This window comes from Scatophagus argus, chromosome 19, assembly GCF_020382885.2.
Source record: "Scatophagus argus isolate fScaArg1 chromosome 19, fScaArg1.pri, whole genome shotgun sequence".
Lineage (NCBI taxonomy): Eukaryota > Metazoa > Chordata > Actinopteri > Scatophagidae > Scatophagus > Scatophagus argus.
The window spans coordinates 4,120,888-4,137,184 of record NC_058511.1 but is presented as its reverse complement, the minus strand read 5'-3'; the positions used below and the strand labels follow the sequence as shown (position 1 = coordinate 4,137,184).

The following is a 16,297-nucleotide window of genomic DNA, read 5'->3' as shown; positions in this document are numbered from 1 at the left end:
TTTAGCTACTGTCAAAAATTATTACTTTAGGTTCTGGTGTTGTGTTTTGGGTAGATGAGCTTCCAGTGTGGGTCCCTGGAGATAAAGTTTGAATCCCACTGTGCCAGCTTTGGCTGCTGGCTGCTTAGCGAATGGAAACACAGTCAGACATTCCCACAAGAGAAAATGTGCTGTTTACAGACTGTTTTAAAGCAATTCTTGTTTTACTAAGCGATACACGGCAGAGGGTGACAGGAAAGACGGGAGAAAGCAAAGCCGGCGTAAACAAAGCGATCCAAGTGGATGTGAACCAACCGCATCGCGTCGCTCACACAAACTGTTGGATCAGTCATTCAGCCCAACAAGCCTGCACACCTAAATAAACTATGTCATTTGGCAGTTTATTCAAAAACACATGAAAGCACAGAAGTGACATTTTTTGATCTCCTGCACATGTGATTAAGTTATGGTAAAATTTAGGCAACTAAAATGACTCTGTTGAGGTTTCCAGAGGATCGATTTCGACATTAATAGAAACAATGACTTTAATCAGGACACAAACGTAAAACTGTTCAGTCTCCGCTACTTTGTTTCAAATACTGTGAGAAAATGTTCCAGGATGCTCAGTTTTACTAATACCTTGTTAACATTTAAAGCTGAGATATCAACATACTACACAGCAGGTTACTACACTAGACAAGATGTTACATGTCTGTAAAGTATGAATGGAGTAATTACCCATCTTATTCTTATAAAAGTAAAAATCATGGAGTATATTATACACACTTCACATTAGGAAGTCTTCTCTGAGAAATGCATGGTAAAATCAATCTGACTGGCCGATGTGGTGGGTCATCACTTTATCATCTCATACTCAAAATATAGTATTACTCTAAAAGCATGGAAATAGTGATGGTTTTCATGACAGTTAAAAAACTTTTTAAACGTGTCTGACTGAACACAGCATCAGAAATGCACTCGCACGGTGTCAGAGGCCCACCTTGCGACTTCTCTCAGTGTGAAAAGGGAAACAAAAATGGCCCGTCTGTCACTGAGGAAAATATTTGGGCTCTTTACTGCACTTATACCCCACAGGAAGTGTGAGAAGAAGTCCTGCAGCGTGGATGAACAGAGGAGTAACGTTTCTAGTGCTTTACTGCTAAAACTGGTTTTGGGTTAATCACTAAAGTCAACACACACAACTAGCAGACTGGGTGTGATTGACAGCTTTGACCTGAATGTGCACATGGCTCCTTACCCTCAAGCTACAAGCACACACACACACACACACACAGCTGTACACAATGATACACGTATATTCTCGCACATATGGATTCATATTCCCAATGACAAACCATTAAACTCTTCCATCTGTGTGGATATGTTCATGCACTATGCATGTATGCATAAATCTATACAAATGCTGTATGTACTGTCTCTGCTTAGATGCACGTAACGTAAATGTATTCATCTGTCTCCATGTATGTTTTCCTGAAGCTACTGCACCTGTATGTGTTTTCATACCTGGTACTGATGCATTTAGAGGTTTTTTCAAGGACAGGGCTGGCAGACCAAACCAGCAAGGAGTTCCCCACCCACCTGACTGTGGTACTCGGCCCCACACCCACATAAGTAGTTTTGTCTTCCCTTTATTGAGATGAAGGACTCTTTCAAAACAGCTGGGCGCTGATATATGGAGGAAACAGTGTATTTCCTGGGGACTATTTTCAGCTGAGGATGAATACATATTCAGTGCTTAAGTGAACAGTGAAAATAATGAAGTGAACATGTCACTCAGTGCAACAGTGCAGCTCACTGATGGGTTTTTCGGTCAATGATGGAGCTCAACTGCGTATTAAAACTATAAGTACATCATATTTGGCTACACACATATTATTTGTCAGTAGGATCAGTTCAGGTTTTAGTCTTCACATAAGATTGGTAGAAAAATATAGAATATCATGCGATGTTCTGTATAAGGCCAGACAGCATCAGGACTGAGGGTTGTTGTGCAGTAGGAGCATTGTTTTCTCTCAGATCTTCCCTAAAATGAGCCACAGGCAAGTCAAAGTGAGTGTTAACAAGAGGGATACCAGACGCTTCCAGCACCAAGCCTCAACTCGCCCGTCGGAGCCAACAGTGGGCGAATATTCATCCCTGCTCACTAAATCATTTTGACTTCAGCGTGGTGGATCCGAGGGGCCGTTCTTATGACCTGCAGGGCTTCAGAGGAACTACAGTGGCTTGTTTGGACCATGTGAGCTGGAGGGATGAGGAACTATGATTGTTATTTTTTATTTTTTTAAATGTGTTCTTTCCAGCGGAGAGAAAAATCTGCTCCGTCCTTGATGGCTTTATGGTTTAACTTCAGCTTCAAGTTGTTGAAGAAAAAAAAAATACATTTTAAACTTGGCACTTTTGTTACCACAAACAAGTTTAGGGGAGTTGAAGGGGAACAGATGCAAACATTCGCTCTGTGTGTCCCTGTTATTTTAGGCAAAACTGAGAAAATTACCGCCTCATTATCCTGAAATCACTTTTTAATTTGAATGAATTGACTTAGGCATAAAAATATTATATACCATGTTGCGACTGTGTCATGCAAAGTAATGATAAAGTGCAATAAAGAAGACGTGCCCTATTTCTAACTTTTGAAAGACAGTTTAGTGTAGCTCTGCAAGCATGCGCATGCACACACACACTCGCGCACACACACACACGCACACAGCAAAGGCGGAGCAGAGAGTAGCAAAGCAGAAAGCGAGAGGAGGGCTCACCATCTTCTCCGTTAAGCCTGGCTGACTAATTCTTGCTGCTAATTTGCGTTTGGTTAATTAACTAATTACTGAGGATGTCTGAGGGCGAGGCTGTCTGTCAGCCTGTATCAGTAATTATTTTCATCGTTTTAATTAGACTCACACACTCCTAGACTCGATTTCTCCCCTCCTATACCCTCCACCCCACACACACACACACACACACACACACACACACACACAGATAGATACGCACTTACCCACATTCAAGCATCCTGCACTTTGTAAACAACCTGACAACAGTATGGAAACCCTGCAACATCATAAATTCCAGGTAATCTGCATGTCTAGTTCAGTGTGATCATTCGCAGGCAAGAAGGAGGATCTTTCACTGATGGGATATTATCGTTATCTCATGAACATGAGATAGTGCAGGGACATCCCATCAAGACAGAGAGTCTAAGTTTATGCCTCTGACACCATGACCAGTTTATGTTAGGTTTAAAGAAACAGTTTGGTACTGTGGGAGATCAGTTTATTCTCATTCTTGTTGAGAGTCGAAGAAGAAGATTGATACAACTCTTGTCCGTCCGTATCTGAAACTGGGCACCACTTAGCTTAGCATAAACACTGTAAGCAGAGGGAAACAGCTAGCCTGTCTTAAGGTAACACCTGAAACATCTAGAGAGATTGGTTCATTTGAGCTGTACAAAAACTGACAACTTGTAGCGTTAAGAAGGGGTCACCATCTGCACCATTTCTTGACTTGGGCTCAGTGCCTTCCTGGAGTCTGCACTGGTTGCATAGCACGGTGACAGCATCATGTTTCCCCATGATGGTCTAAATGCTGGTCGTCCAGTCTACATGAGAGAGCAGTGGCTCCCAAAACGTCCTGTATGTCCACTCAAAGTGAGCGGAAGATCATGATGACGGTTCAAAGACACCAACCACACAAACTGCAGTCTCCACTGTCAAAGTCACGTGTCGTTCAGCCAACCACCCACCCCGGCCTCCTGTCCAAGGGCCTATGCAACACACTGCGTCAACCTTTGCTGCTAAATGTACTCAATTTGCTCTCGGTTTGAACGAGCAGTAAGTGCTGTCACTTCTCTGGATAGTCCCCTTTAAGAGTTACTTTCATCTGGATAAGAATCACACTATAGGGGAAAATGGTGCCGCAGGGGTTTCTTCATAACATTTAACAATCAGTGAAACAGAGAAATTAACGTGCAGTGATCTATTCCTAGCAGTGCCAGTAATGGAATACGACCAAAACTGCGATGTAAAATCCTCCAATTGAAAAAGTCTTTGCATGCAATTATTATCATTCTTTTTTTTTTGTAAAGCCCTAAATTTGCCCTTTGCAGCGCTGTTGAAACCGAACTGTGATTTGTTTTTTAGCGTATTGCTGTTTAGATGTCTCATGCCCACAATAAGATGCCTCATCAGCTTTCTGCCGGGTCAGACTCTGGCAGGGAGAGAGACAGTTGTAAACAGCGAGCAGATCTCTGGCAGAGCGGCCGCACAGCAGATTTCATCCCAAGAAGCCAACTTTAGTAAACAGGCAGAACTAATGAGGACACTGAACACACACACACACACACACACACATATATATATATATATATATATATATATATATATATACACACACGGAGAGAGACAGGCAGACATCCACACCCAAATACACACACATGCACAACTCAGTGTCTGAGCATTTGGAGGCCCCGAGGCCCCGGGGCCAGAGCAGCCCAGATACCTGATGGGAGCAGGGACATCAAAGCTGCAGGATTAGAGAGAGGAGAGAGGAGAGAGCGCCGCAGGGAGGAAATGCTAACTTATTATCCGCTTCCCAGCTAATCCTGTTATCTACAGAATATAGCTGTGTTTAACCCCCCAACACACCTCCCTCTGACAACACACACACATACCGTATACACACACAGAATTCAGTGTTCGGGGGTTCAACAGCCTCCCACAGCACCTTGTGGTTCCACTGAACACCCCTCCACCAAAAAAATAAAAAACATCTGGTGGCGTATCTCAGTTTAAGATAATGTAGATGCAGCTGAACCTTCACCTCACATTCAAGCCCCAGTCCTCCTCCAGGATCCTTCACCAGTTAGGCTCAAGACTTTGTCCTGAAGTCCACTTCAGTTTTCGTGGGCTTTCAGGTGATGTAACGCACCCCCTGGCAGACATATTGGAGGTCCACAGATCGCAGTGGCCCCAGGCTCAGTGAGGCACCAAAGCTGAATATGATTGCGTTCCCCCCGATCCAGTTTCATTTGTGCTCATACATTTACAAACCCGGAAATGTCCTTTAAACTATGCAAGTATGTGTTTTCCCGTAAAATGTCAGTGTTTAGTTACAACGCTTTTAAATTATCCAAAAACAGTCTTTTCAAATCTAAAGTATAAAATCTAAAGCAAAACACAGCTTTACTTTTTCAACCCTAATATGAAAAGGACAAATGGAGCAAAGATAAGCAATGTTTTTAAATCAATATGCACTTATTTTAATCAGATATTTGCTCCCAAGGTCAAGAATGAACCTCCAAAAGTCATCCCTTCATACTGCAGCACTAAAACCCGCAAATGTTTGTCGTTGACAATTTTTCCCAAACACTATGGTCCAGAAAAGTTCATCAGGTTCGTCAAATTGCACCTCGCTGGTTGACGGTGCTGTTGGTGTCCAGCGTGAGGTTGATCACACAAGAGTATTGAGACACCTGATCATTACACTGCATTATCAAGTAAAAACAGCACATACCACACCTGAATTTAATAAGAAAGAAAGAAAGATGTGTCCCAAAACTTTTGTCTATATCGTGTATTTTTATGCTCACACGATCTGGGTCTTTAAAGAAATTGTCAATGCACACAAACAATGACTTGTGACATCATAAAGGCAACACTGCAGTTTTAAACGGTAAAAACAACATGCAGATTACATGTTCAAGATTTCAGCCTTAATCAACATGTAATTTATCCTGAAACTGCCCCCCTGAACGCTCTGCTGTTCACATGACGTTCCTTCCTTTTTGCAGCCATGATGGAAGCTCATAGCTCTATTGAAAAAAGGCTAAAGCCATTTCAACTTCAGGCCTGCAGAAATGTGAGAATTGGTTCAATTCTGAGGTGTTTAATGACCAATGCAGCCCTTAATATTTTATAGTTCCCATCAGTTGTCCAGTGGCAGAAATCAACCACTTATGTTGGACTAACTGAATCAGTCACCTTAAACTAAATTTTCATTCCAATGTGGCTGACAGTTTTGTACCATCATGTCAAATTCTTGCTTTTTGTTAGGCTGCAACAAGCTTTGATTTATTTGCTATTCGCAGGCTTTTTAGTTTACATGAGTATAAATATCACTGGCAATGCTGCAGCCAGGGCTCCATAGCCGATGTTGTGCTGCATTCAAGTGCTCTTCGTAAGCGCCTCCATTTGAGTTCAGCTGTTAAAATAACTTGTTGCATATTCAGCTGTGTCTGCCCAATGAAGAGATAGCAGAGATAAAACGTCCCGACGCAATAAAGATGGCCATTGTTCCATTCGGGAATTGATAAAGACACTCATATCTACATTTTATCTAAATTATATCTAAATTAATAAATGTATTAGTCCAGATTCGTGTTTGTAATAGCTCTGTTTTACACCAGTTGCAGGCTCTCTGTATTCTAGACGCCACATCGACATACAGTATATCCTCTACAGTGTCAGTTTATGCCGTTACAATCATATTCAACATACAGTATATAGACAAAAGTATCCAGACACACCTGTTTATGGGGCTGTGCTTCAGGGATTTGGGCTCAGCCCTTTGCTATGCTTCCAAGTTTGTGTCAACAGTTTGAGGAAGGCCCCTTTTGTGATGAACTGGAACAAAGATTGTGAACCAGTACTTTTGGTCCAACATCAGGGCCCGACCTCACAAATGCTCTACTGCATGAACGGCCTAAAATTCCCACATAAACACTCCAAAATCTTGTGGAAAGCCTTCCCAGAAAAGTGAAGCTGTTACGGCTGCAAACGGGGAGCCAACTCTACTCTCAACTCTGTCCCAATACTTTTGTGTATATAATGTACTCGTGAGTAATGGGCAGCAAATTCATTATATTTCTGACAGCACGTAGGCAGCATATGAACCACTAATTCCCTCTGATTTAGCAGCAGTGTAATATGGTATGACAGATGATTAGCTGGCAAGTAAACAAACTTCAGATTATGCATCTTTATCGACCTTGATGTAAACCATGATGGAAAATTTATGGAAGAAAAACAACGCATTTCACTACCACAACATGGCCTCGCAAAGGCAAAGGTATAAGGCTGAATGATCCTCCACATTAATTTTACTGCAGGTACAAGAGTTTACTTCTAGCCATAATTAGCTCTTTGTCCTTTCTGACCATAACACCTGTAAAATAAAGAGAGGGAAAAAAAGAGGGGGGGAGGAGTTGAAAGAAAAAATTCCTTGCAGATAATGTTTATGTGAACAGAAGTAGTAAAAGAATATGGTGTGCTAATACATGTAGATGAAGTGAAATTGTCATTACGCTAATCAGCACTAAACTAATTGGGAGTCATGGACCCTCCTATCTGCTAATTCTAACCCTAAACCCCAGCCCATATCTGCAAGCAAATGGAGGAAGAGAGCGAGGTGGAAAAGTGGAGGGAAAGAGCTGAAAATGCGAGTGAGGTAAAGAGAGGAAGAGAGAGATGAAGCCTAATTAAGAGTGCTGGGATTTATGCAAATGAGACGGTGCTGATATGGTAATCAGAGCCTGCAGGGCCGTAACAGGCTGTGCACTGTGTGTGTGTGCGTGTGTGTGTGTGTCTAAGAGGCTGACAGCTGGCTGTGAGGAAGGTCAGAGCCAATCAGGCTCTTACTCTAATGCACACTGCCCTCTGGCCACTTTGCCATCTCTCTCTCATGTGCTCCCTCTGTCTTTCTTGGTGTCTCTCTTCCCCTCGCCGTTATCCTAACCCTTTCCACTAATTCGCTCCTTCTCTCTCTTTTTCTTTACATTTCACTGGCTGTCTGTCACGATGCATCTCGACACGGCACACAAACTCAAACCTACGCACAGCAATTGTTTTCACACATTGACTGACAAATTGGATTTAAATGCACATTTGTTACTTCCATCCTGGTTTATCCTATATGATATTTGCCCTTAAGTATGTTAGGTTGATATGATTACTTCTGTCTAAACTGGCAGTTAAGTGATACCTTTCTATCTGCACTGCTCTGTAAGAAATAAGTTTTAATTCTGTGTAAAAATGTTCTCTGAAGTTCAGTTGAAGCTAATACAAGATTCAGTAGCATGAGACAAGTCATTCAGAGTTTTAGTCATTGCAGTTAAAAAAAATTCCATTTGTCTTTCCCCAACCACAGCTCCTCTTTTTGTCCCAAGAAAATGTAGTTTGAACAAATTTGTACATATTTAGCTCAGATTAAATTTTACGCAACGCACGTCTCATTGTAACATCGACTGTAAGGTAGTTGAATTGAAGAAAGTCAGAATAAAATACAAAATTCTTCGATGCCTTACTTCTCAGATGGTTTGGTGTCATGATGTGTTATTTTGCAGCATTAGCAGTGTTAGCAAAAAGGGCAACAGGTCAGTTCTGGCAACTCCCCTACTGAGGCAAAAGGCTCAGGCTGCTGTGCTTATTCCACGCTCTGAACTTTGAATTTGAATAGATAAATAGATATTTAATATTTAATTTTAAATAAAATGTGGCAGGAGCCAAACTAAGCTTTTCCATCTGAAATCCAAACACACTCTTCTTACTAGCCACATTAGCAGTCAAGATTCATTTTACTTGGTGGCTGGGATAAGCTAGTCAAACTCGCCAGTCATTTTACAGGAAGATAAAATGGGTATTTGAGTATTATATTTATGTATATTGATAGATAAATAATACTCAAACATTAGAGCATGCTTTCAGTAAGTAACGAGAGATAAATGAAAAATTAGCACATGGGTTTGAAAGAAATTAACATGAACTCGGTGTCTTTAAGTTTGTGGCTCGATGAAGCTGCGGCTGGTACAGAAAAACAAAACAACATCAGACTGAACGAATGAAGTAAAACAAAGACGGCAGCTCATCTGTCAGGCTGCCTGGGACGTGAGTTTCAGAGATCATCTCATCTCCAAACAGGTGAGCCAATCAAGTGAACAACCTCTCTGAGTACTGGGGCTGTAACGCTGTCACTCAGTGTGTCTGCATGCATCTGACCTCACAAGTGGAATAAATGCATTCATATGTGCATGTACACACACATCTCCATCTCCACCCCCCCCCCCCCCACACACACACACACACACACACAGAGAGAGAGAGAACCCAGGGCCATGTGGCCGTATCAACACATCTGAGTGTAATCCAGTTAACAGAGTATCCCAAATGACTAAATTAATCAGAGAAATACTATCTGGCTCATCTCTCTGTACTGCTTTGATGTGTGTGTGTGTGTGTGTGCGCGCACACAAAAACACACACGGATACACAAATGGAGGAGGTGTTTGTTGTGGAACATTGGTCTAACTGAGAAATTACTTTAACCTGCTCTGATAATAAGGCCTCAAACCCATGGAGGGGCCTGTGAGATACTATCATTATACCTACACCCCCAGGGGGCATGGAGAAAGAAACACAAACACACACACACACACCTCTGTTGTATACGTGGGAGTGAGAGATCAAAAAGATGCATTGATTCACGACTCCAGATAGAGAGCACAATAGCACAAAAAAGATCATTACTTTGGTTCTGTTGCAGCTATGAAGTACAAGTCTTCACCAGCGACATTATTCTTAATTGACAATTTGAGGTTATTGTACTGTTAGCAGAACTCTGCCTTCCTTATCAACGTTCCTCCAGATGCTACAGCTGCCAACAGTGGAACAAAGGGGGTCTTGATTCTGAGAAGGTGACATTTCAGGCATGTAACTAACAATAATAGCTCATAGTTTGACATTTTTTTTAATGTTCTACTCTGGATAAGAGAAAAATCTATTGTTTGAAGATGCTGAAATGTAAAAAAGTCAGCGTGTTTCAAGGCGAAGGTTGGGGATTGTCAGAATTTTGGTCTCATTGCTCACCTCTTTTAATCTTATCCTAACTGCAGTGTTTTTCAGAATAACTTTGCTGTCGCAGTATTAACACAAAAGGTTGTTTTGGTTTATGTTTGCCGAGTGATTAGCAGGTTTTATTGTTCCACCTCATCTTTCTGTTGCTGCAATTGCTCTGAAAATTGCAAACATGGTGGAAACGTTGATCTCTCTCAGTCAAAACTGACCGGTGAGCTGCACATTCACTCTTTCACCTTTTCAGGAAAATCTGTTTCAAGTTTTCATACCAGTTATTAGCAACACCAGCAAGGTGAAGCTTTCAATACGTTTGATTCCTTCCTGTCTCTACTTTAGAGACAGCTGATCTGAAAAGTGAAATTTTTTTGCCCACCAAACACAAGTTCTGGTGATATTTGAGGCAGGAAAAAGAGGACGTATTTGCAAAAAACATTCATTTTGTAAACACTGGACATGTTTTCAGTAGTTACCAACCAAAGTCAATTTTTAATTATCTGTGTGGTCCTACACATTTTCTACTGGGCTCAGCTGTCTCTTGGTGAGCTTGAGGAATGAAGTAAAGCCTTGCAAAGTTGGTGTTTAAGGTTACACATTAAATATAGAAATGACTTAAACGTTGGTCAAAACAGAAAACATTTAGAGACTGTGGATTTCTTTATCTCTGACTCATTATTTAAGTACCTTTTCCTTCACCATTCAGAAACTTTACATAAAATTACATGAAAGTGTGTGAAAGAATTTGATAACCGTAACCTCAGTTGCAGAGGTGTTTCCCATGTTGCCGGGAAACATGTCTGGTACCTGCAGTACGACTATGGAGCGTTATTAGCATGTAGCCCTGATGCAACATCTCTGGACCGTTTTGAGGGTTCTTGCATTGATTAAAAAGGAGCATGTTCGCAGAACCAGCTGGCTTTGAGCTAAAGCAATGCTCACGAGCAGAACCCTCCATTAAAATAATGAAAGCAATAAAAGCAACAACAACAACAACAATAATAAAACCTTTGGAAAACATTTCATAAACCATCAGCAGCCAATTAGAGGAGCCTGCACAGGCTATGCTGTGCTTTGTGTGTGTGTGTGTGTGTGTGTGTGTGTGTGTGTTGGGTATTAGAGCGTTACAGCGCCCAGCCCGGCTGTGCCCTGCAGGCCCGACCTTCTAATCATTATCTGTCTGTCTTATTACGCTCCAAACCGGGCCACTCTTAAATAAAATATGCAAAGGTTTCTTAAATGATGACCCGAGGCTGCGCGCGCCGCCGCTGCTCTACATGCTGTTAATCTGAGAAATGCAAATTCCCTTCATCTCGCACTCGCCTTTATTAACTTTTTTGAATTTAAAATTCCACGAACAATGAGTTCTGTCAGCTTCTGAAATGATATTTTCTCTCCTCTTTTTATGTGCGCACGGAAGCGAGTTTAGAGCATGAAATTACCAGGGGAAATATGAGCGGTTTCATCTCTCCCGCACAATTTAATTGGCTGCTTTGCAATTATTAGTTTTTGCTGCTAAAGTTTTTTTTTTATTTTACTGTTACTGTTTCCTTAAAGTGCCAGCTCACAACAATGTTTTATTTTTCCATGTGTGTGTGTGTGTGTGTGTGTGTGAGACTGCAATTCCGCCACCAACCATCAGCCAGCCGCTCTGACTGGATGGCTGAATTCACGTGATTTTCGCAGTGATTTCATATTCAGATTTCAAATTCAGTGATGTTGAGAGAGGACCAGGAAATTGTCAAGCAGGTGATAATCAAACAGACAGATAGATACGGCAGCTGGGGAGCCAGTTGGATCCGATGCTCCACATTACAACGCACAACATGTTTTACAGCATCTGTGTCTTTTCCTAAACTCAACTAAAATAGATTTTGGTACTCTTGAACTCCAGATTTCACACACTGGAGGATGTCTAATCCTCAGCTTTTTCATCATGCACCTCTTTTCTCCTTTCTGCTCCATGTCCATATTTTTCCTCTTTCTCCATGACATTGTTCACCCAGCCTCCATCCTACTGTCATTCACCTCTCCACCTTCTCGCTCTCCATCTCTTTCTTCCTCTCACAGGATCAAACAGACCTCCAAGCGGGTCTAAACTTCTGGCTTCACTGGCGTCAGTTTCTTGATGTGTTCATTGCTGGATTTTTATTTTTTTTTTGGCATTAATAACCTTTTTGTTTACCAGGATAACTCAGGTTAGATCACGTTACGATAAGGCAAACCGCTTTGACATGAAAAACGACAGCAGCAGTCGAGTGTGTCACTGCTTTAACTGATATAATGTATGTTTACATTTGCATTACACTATAATTGTCATGGGAAAAGGCAGATCTAAACCACTACTTTCCTACAACTTTCCAACAAGCTGTAAACACGTTACTGACATTTCACTTAAAGTAATAATTTGTTGACAAACAGCTTTACACATCCAGCAGTTATAAAAATTCTTAATCATTTAGACTCATGTTTTTGGCCACTTGACAGTTCAACTCTGTTTTGGTCTCCACCGACTCCCGAGGGAAATATTTGGCTCATTCGCATTCAGCTAGCTGCTAAAATTGTCTGCTAACTGTTTAATGCTGGGCAGGCACAATGAGTTCATCAGAGTGTGAGAGTTCAGTTTAAGAACATTTTATAGCTCAGACTCCTGCTGACAACATTCCTGAGAGGTGCATTGAATCTCCATCTCCTCCTCCTCTGGTCTCTTCCCTCCTGCTTGGTGGTAGAGAGTAATGGATGAGGTTATGAGTGTGTGGACGCTTCAATTGCTCCAGAGGAATAATGACTCTGAACTAATGTTGATTAGAAAGAAAAAGAAGACGCAAACATAACGAGGGCTCATGCTTCATTCCCCCTAATTGCCCTCCTTATTTACCTCTCCGCCAGAGTGCTCAGCCTCAGCTGAGCTTCGAGGAACGAGTTGGGATGTGATCAGGAACACAAAAAACAAGGGGGACATATATACATAAAGTGCTATGTGTTCAATTTTTGCTAAAGCAAATATTATGTTGAAACACAAATCTTAAAAATGTGCTTGCTGTGGTATAAGTCCAGTTTTTAATAACTTGTTTAACTTGTTACTTATGCACAGTGCACGTTTGAGTTTGGTCTATATAATACAAATCGCTTGTGGTCGATGTGTTATGACACTTCCACAAAGTTGGGGGACTCACAAGTGACAGATTTTTATTTTTATTTTTTTTTAATAAGAAGAATGGTCTAATTTAAAGCAACAAGAGGCTGAGATGTCCCAGCTTTTAGTTTTACACTGGTTCCTGAGTTGGCCAAATGTAATTCAATAGCATGATTTTGTTAGACCCTCCCTGCCTGGTAAATGACCACATACTTCAAACTGCGTCCATAGTTTGTAAGGTGGGCCTTCGTTCAAATTCGCAGTCTCCAAGTCCAAGCTGAGAAAGCCAGGAGGTAATTAGCTTAGCTTAGCATAAAGACTGGAAGCAAGTGGAAACAGCTAGCCTGGCTCACTCCTCCCAGAGATCGTCATCCAACTCTTGGACAGAAGACAAATGACAAAAATGGCCCTCATATTGATTAACTGAGCCCACAACATTACGACAGACAAGATTTATTTACATTTGTTTGATGGGAAAATCTGGAATTTGCATCATAAAGTAAAGGGTCAAATTAGTTGCAATTGATTTCAATTCTCTGAATCACAAAACTGGACTCCGCTTTTAACAGTCGAATTAAACACCGAAAGCTGACGACTGGTGGGGGGGCTTTTTAAAAACAAACTGAATGTGAGCTCAGAGCGCTGCACGGTTCAATCTCATTCCACATTCCCAAACGACGTGTACACGAAGCCCACACCTCCTCTGCACCGGGTTGTAATTTCACTCTACAAACATTTGTTTCATTTTAAATGCAACTCCCTGCACCCCCACAGTTACAGCTTTTCTCTGCTCTCATCAAACTCTTCCTATTGTCCTTGACACACAACTGCTGTACTTCAAAGTACTTTTACCACCACCACCCTCCCTCCGCCTGCATCTCCTCCTCCTCCTCCTTCGTCGTCTTCCCCACAGTCCATTTTGTTTTGCTGCCAGTGTTCTGTAAAAAACTTTTTGGTTGTCGTCAGACATGCAGAAGATGCTGACGCTAATTCGCAGCAGCAACACAAAGCGACGCTCGTTTCTTTGTTTTCAAATACAGCAGAGGAACAGTGAGCACAAACACTGGAACAAGTCGCATATAAGCATAATAACTTTACATTTTAAAATACAGAAAGCATCGATATGTGATTAACGGGGTTACAGCATCTGCAGTGTTGCCGCCACGGAAACAAACGGATGAGGGTGTGTGTTTGTGATGGATTGTGATGCTGGCTGGAGGAGCAATTGATTAGGCCTGCTGGATCTTTGCCTGAAGCACAGTGTATTGTGGGTGATGAAGAGGAGATGTTGGGGTGCACAGTGACACCTGCGTGCGCACGCGCACACACACACACACACACACACACACACTTATCTATCCTGTGATATTGTTGGTATTGAATAATTCAATGATTTTATCAGTCCCAACCACAACAAATGACTTAATTATGCTAATCTGAGCAAGAAACTCACAGAGAGATGTGTGTGTGTGTGTGTGTGCGTGCATGCATGCATGCGTGTGTGTGTGTGTGCCTGTCAGCAGGATTGACAGGAGCCTACAGGCTTCAGCACTGAAACGCTGATCTGGAATTTCACATCCTTATCCCCAAAGCCTTAGGACACACACACACGTGCAAAAACTTGCTCATATACACACACACCCACAAATGTAATACACACACATTACATCTGTGTGTATGTGTGTGCGCCCAAGACTGCCCAAAGAGCCACCGGGCAATTAGCACTACCCACCTAGAGTCTTTTGATTTGCATACCAAGTCAGACGGAATTCATATCAGTGTGCAGTCAGTGTGACACACATTCCCCCTCTCTCTCTGTCTCTCTCTCTCTCACACACACACACACACACACACACAGAGAGAGAGAGAGAGAGAGAAGAGTATGCACAAGCAAAAACACCCACACGGGGAGTGTGTAAAGTGAACACAAAACAGTTGTGAGTGCGTCACTGGCTCCCTAGGTGAGGTTATAATTCAGCATGATGGACCTTCTGTGTCTGCAGTGTCTCACCTAGGGCAGCACACACACACACGCATGTGCGCACACACACACACACACACACACACATACACACAGGTCTCCACACACCGACAATGAAGACGAACACCCGCCTTTGACAAGAACACGTCTATAATTTTGTCTATAATGTCTTTTAGACGGTGTGCAGTGGTGATAGGGAGCTGAAGTCACGTCACTGTGAGGAAAGCTCAGCTGATTTCAAAGTCAACACTGATACCAATTACTGCAGACAGACGCTGCCAACAGCTCATATCGGCTCCCTTAAATTTTGACTTGTCAAGCCAGAAGTCAGAAGGTGGAAAAGCCTCTGAGCCAACATTAAAAAGTTTCAAAACACTCGGTGAAAACCCAAATTATTTTATGTTTAGCTGTACCTGACAGAGTGACTCATCTGCCCATTAAACTCTTCACTTATGAACCGTTTATTTTGGGCCCGGCCCTGTGGGATCACAGGGTGTCTCAAAATTCACTGATTACAATGTAATCTGGTGGAAAGTTAGGGACCAAGCAACGAGAGAAAGTGAGTCTCCTGCTGAAGTCAGTCTCCTCTCGGACTTCGGCGGGAGGTTTCTCACATTTCCTCCCTTCTGTTCTTTTCTGCCACATTTTCCCCCTTAAACAGCAGTGAGTCTGTTAGCTCAGGGTCTTCATTTATAAAACAGACTAAGAATCAATTCTGATTTTAAGCAAGACTGAAGAAAAAAAGACATGCTTAAGGTAGTTACTTGAAAAACCTTACTTTGATGTGGATATGTTCTCATCTCTGAGCCAAGTCCAAGCTTGATGTAAGTGATTCTCCTACTGGTCATGCAGGGGTACTGCAGTTCGGGATGCTCATGCATCCAAGCCGTTTAATGCTTTATTTATGCTTAAATCACATAGAATACTAATAAGTAATGACACACAGTCTTTACAGTTCAACCATTTGTTTAATAATTTATTTACGAGGGACTTAACTTTTGACTTTTCTCCTCACCTTTTACCAATTACCACTAATCTGACATGACAGCATCCTGCCAAAACTGAAAGACATAACTCAAATACAGAATGACATTTTTCATGTCTGTCATATTTATTCATGGAGTTTGGCATGTCTTTATCTTCCTCTACAAATTTGAAAGCCATACTTGGATAATCAAAGAAAGAAAAATAAAAACCCCAATTGGTTTGCTGTGTGTTTATGCTGCTCTCCTGTCAAAGATGCAGCATTTCCTCAGTCCAGAACATCATATGCACCAACAGTCCAGCAGCACAGCCCGGACAGAATTTGACAGAGGCTGTGAACACTTTTATGGAAAACAGCTG

The 16,297-nt window shown here is 41.8% G+C and overlaps 1 long non-coding RNA gene across 7 annotated transcripts in view; it reads right to left on the bottom strand.

Moving 5' to 3' along the window:
- LOC124050115 overlaps positions 1–16,297 on the bottom strand; it is a 150,126-nt gene that overhangs the window by 129,626 nt on the left and 4,203 nt on the right. Inside the window, exon 4 of one of the 7 annotated variants that reach the window (XR_006841553.1) lies at positions 12,091–12,554. The exons of 5 other annotated variants lie outside the window; for them this stretch is intronic. This is a non-coding gene — a long non-coding RNA (uncharacterized LOC124050115). Of the gene's footprint in view, positions 1–12,090; positions 12,555–16,297 lie in introns of those variants that run through there. One more of the 7 variants, XR_006841555.1, reaches the window with a different exon arrangement.